The sequence below is a fragment of the Typha angustifolia genome, chromosome 6 (genome assembly GCF_048772165.1).
Source record: "Typha angustifolia cultivar Huaian chromosome 6, ASM4877216v1, whole genome shotgun sequence".
NCBI classification, from domain to species: domain Eukaryota; kingdom Viridiplantae; phylum Streptophyta; class Magnoliopsida; order Poales; family Typhaceae; genus Typha; species Typha angustifolia.
Genome location: NC_133244.1, coordinates 9,584,167 through 9,588,999, shown reverse-complemented (window position 1 = coordinate 9,588,999; position 4,833 = coordinate 9,584,167).

The following is a 4,833-nucleotide window of genomic DNA, read 5'->3' as shown; positions in this document are numbered from 1 at the left end:
GTAAGACCAGTCTCCATGATATGCCTATGCTTTCTTTCAGCTCGACCATTCTGAGCTGAAGTAAGAGGACATGAGTACCTAACTTGGATGCCACTTTCTTGAACAACTTTAAGAAAGCTCATGTATTCTCCCCCCATGTCAGATTGGATTGACTTAATTTTTCTATCCAATTTGTTTTCAACAAGTTCTTTGAATTGGAGGAAGATAGGAAGAGCATCAGATTTTTGTTTTAGGGGATAAAACCAAGTGTATCTACTGTAATCATCAATGAAATGGATGTAGTATTTGAAGCCTTAAGTAGAACAAACAGGGGAAGGACCCCAAAGATCACTGTGAATTAGTTCTAAGGGTTGAGTAGCATGTGAATTTGAAAAAGGAAAAGGCAAGAGATGAGATTTACCATACTGACAAGCATCACAAAAATTTGTATTTTCATTGATTTGAATCTTTTGATTATAACATGTGAGAACTTTAGACAAGACTCTGTCTGATGGATGGCCTAAACGCCTATGCCATACATCTTTCTTGGAATTCAACAACTTAGATCTAATAGACTCTTTGGACTCACCTACCCTAGAGTTAAAGACTTGACAATTAGATTGTATGTTGGTAAGGAAAGACTGGAATTGACTTGATTTAGGCTGAGGTTTTGGTGGTGTTTTGAACTGGTAAAGACCCTTCTCAAGCTTCCCTTGGAGTAGTACCTGATCTATCATTTTATCCTTCACAACACAACCACGAGAGTTAAATATAACATTTATATCATTGCAAGCAGTCAATTGAGATATGCTAATTAAATTCTTCTTAATGCTAGGAACATGTAGAATATCTTTGAGCAGTAAATTTTTGTTACCAGACACAGGCAAAGAGCTATGACCAATATGAGCTATTTCTAGTTTTTGACCATTACCAACAATTAGAGATTGATTACCATTGTAGTGCTGCTTCTGGTTCAGATTGTTGACATCATTGGTGACATGAGTACTTGCTCCACTATCAGCATACCATGCAGGATCATTTAGGATATCAGGAGTTGCCACAAAAACTGAGTGTTGATTGCTCTTGTTTGCATCAGGGGGAGCTCCCATATAGTTGTTATCAAACTTGTAGTAGCAATGAGCAGCAACATGTCCAATTTTTCCACAAACCTGACAGATTGGACGAGAGTTATTGTATTTGCCACCTCTGCCTCTAAAGGATCTTCCACCTCTGCTATTGTTGCTTGTGAAGCGACCACCAACCCGATTGTTGCCTGTTTGATGCTGAGATTGAGATTGATTATGATAACTCTGATCTTTGTTGTAGTTATTACTTCCTCTAGTATTAGCAAAATTAGCTGTTGGTTGACCAAGATTGATGGAGGCAATACCAGCATTTAGTTGTTCCAATCTCTTCTCATAGGTTAAGAGTTTGGATTGAAGTTCTAGCCAGGATATATTTTCTTTTTCTATGATCTGACACACTATTGGATTGTAGTCAGGTGAATCAAGTCCAGTAAGAGTTTGTGAGATAAGATCATCCAAGGTCACAGGATGTCCTGCAAGTGCCAAGTTATCAACTAATTTCTTCATAGACTTTAGGTAATCGACCATCTTCATGGTTCCTTTCTGCAATTTGCTAAATTCCCTCTTATAGTAGACAATATTGGACCTATTTTTCAAGCCAAATAGATCTCTAATGGCTTCCCAAAGTTGCTTTGAGGTTTCATACCCCCATCAACTCTGAAGCTACCTCAATATCAATTGAGTTGTAAATCCAACCCAGCAAAATCTGATCCTGAGCAACCCAGTTTTCATACTCAGGATTGTTTTGAAACTCACTCTTTATGGCTCCTTCAATAGTTACCTCAATGAATTCAGGTGGGCATTGTTTGGCCCCTGTTATGAAACCTTCCATTTTGTTGCCTCTAATCACAGGCAGAACCATATTCTTCCAAAGCAAGAAATTATCATGGTTGAGCTTCATAGAACAGAATGAACCAAGGGGATTACCTGCAAGAGTTAAAGGCTTGCTAGTGTTTTCTCCTTGAACATCGCCGGAGACGTCGCTATTGATGGGGCGCTAGCCATATTTGGCTCTGATACCAAGAGAGAAATAGGAGAATATTATGCTGAACAAGTCTCAGCCTGCTCAATAGCAGTTGAGACAATACCTATTGTATTTATATTCAGATTACAGAAATGCCCTAATATGAATCTGGATGCTACACGTGTAGGTCCCTAATATGAATCTGGATGCTACACGTGTAGGTTAATTACAAGCAGAGATAAACTCAATATAAAAAAAGGTTTACATACAAAGATCTTCATTTGCTGTCTTAACCATAGAACCAATATAGTCAAAGATGTTTCATGGGCCAACAGGGCGATGATGTGGCTGCTTAGCCTGCCACCAATATTTTAAAAAAAAAAGAAAAAAACTCCCTTAGTTCTAATAATAATAATAATAATAACTCCCCTGTCCTCCTATAAGTACTCTTTCCAGACGGCTGGTTTAGGGCCGCGTCCATCCGTTGGTCATGGCGGATGCCGATATACCCGCGGATGCGCCGATCGCAGGCGGCCGAGATGCGAACGTCGACGGCTTAAACAATTTAATGTCAGGCGTCGGCTTCCTTACCCTCATAGTCCTCGTATCCGTTATCACTTATGCCGACCCAATCGTATCCCCAGACCTCGCCTTGTCGGCGCTCGTACTGTTCATCGCCGGGATTCTACTCCTCTTGTTACCAATGTTTCCACCGGCGATTCTCCATGCAGGCTCGAGGTGGTTCGCATTTCTGGTATTCGTTTTGGGTATGAAAGTTTGAATAAACTTTTTTTCGTCAACAATTAGAACTATGAAAATTGATGCTTATTAGCTCCAATATGTATGTGCCTCTGCGTCGATGCTTTCTCTACCTTTGAGTGTGTAACAAATCCCACCTCCCCTGCGGGCTGGGATTGGTGACTGTATGCTAGAGTTCTACCGCTTCTTTTTATCGACTATATGATCATCCTGCTTTCCCCATACCTTTTGTCAAGAAAGAAAAACCTTTGAAAATGGATCTTTAATAATCCGTTCCAATATGTGGGTAAGGTGCTGGTGATACTCTTCATGTTCCTTATTTTGGGTAAGGTGCTGGTGATTGTGATTAGAATGAGATAGCTATATGCCTTCACTTCTTCTTCTTCTTCTTCTTCTTCTTCTTCTTCTTCTACTTCTAGTTAGTTCCTCGTTTGCTTGCATTCTTCATGATGTCAAATACTTTCCAAGAAGAGATGAGTATATTAGACCTTGTTTACCCTCTGAGTTTAGGACTCGGACTTTGCCTCAAACCAAACAAGATCTTACCAACCTCTTATCTTGTTTGCCGAATAAAATATTCTTGCCGTGAGCAACTAACTAATTGACTAACCAGCCAATAGAAAACATCCGACATGTACGGTTAAAAGACGCGTGACGCATGACGCATGACGCATGACGCATGACGCGCTGGATGGACAAAAAAGTCCAACATCCGTGCCGCGTTAATTTATTCGACGACGTTCAATGATTTCACCGTCAAAACCCCAAGCCGCACTCACCTCCTCCTCCTCCTCCTCCTCCGAGGGCATAGAGATCGGTAGAGATACATGGGCGATATAGTCGCAGATGCACCGATCGGAGGCCGCGAAGATGCGGACGTCGACGGCGTGAAGAATTTGATGTCAGGCATCGGTTTCCTTACCCTCCTAAGCGCCGTATCCGTCGTCGCCTACGCCCACCCCATCGTCTCCCCGGAGCTTGCCTTGGCGACATTCTTACTGTTCATCGTGGGGATTCTCCTCGCCCTGTTACCAGTGCTGCCGCCGACGATTCTCCGTGCCGCGGCGAGGTTGGCCGCCATATGTAGTAGAGGTGATCCTTATCAGATTCAATATAATAAGAGGCCTCTAGACTCGACCGGCTTGAACTGCTTTATTTTAAAGCAATGGATTGGGTTTGGGCCACTCCAAATAATCTAAGCCCGACTGAACTCCGACTCGGGTTTAAGCTTGATAACATTATTTTAGGCCCGATAGCCCACTTGTACTTGTGTGTATATATATATATATATATTAGAATTTTAATTCTATATATTATCTTAATATCTATGGTAAAGTTTTATGAAGCTTATTTGATCTTATTAACTTTTTTCCATTTGGGTCACTGGGTCGGGCTTAGAACTCTCTAATATGTCAATGGATCCAATTTTAGTATAAAGTAAGCACAAATTGGACATTTTTTCAGGGAATTAAATTCAAATTAGCATGTCTTAATTAGACTATAACACCCTGCTTGAATTAAGATAATAGGAAAGAAGAGAAAAGAAAATAAGAGGAAAGAATTTTGTTTCTTATTTGGATGAAAAATAAATATAGCCTTTATTGTTATTATTTCCGATGACGACGGAGAGAAATGGAGGATAATAAAGAGGAAAACTAAAATTTCTTTATTCCCATCTCCTCTTTTATATCTGAAAAAGAGATGAGGAATTATTTTCTTCCCCTTCTATCCATCCAACTCCTATTTTTCAATAGGAAACTTAGAATCTCAATTACTAGAATACCAATAATTGAACTATCTCAGAAATATTCTAAACACATTCAGAAGTGGAAAGAGAAAACAAAAGGAACATCAAATCTAGCTACTCTGAAACTAAATTGAACTCATGCCAAAGAAGCTTGTAAACCAGGTGAAGATAAGACTGAAAACTATAACAACTTTTAGAAATCAAAGGAAAAGAGAAGAAGGAATTGAGAAGCCTTACCTGAGAGCCTAAAAGACCAGAAAAAAACCAAAGGATGGTTTCCTTCTCCTGCTTATGGGTGA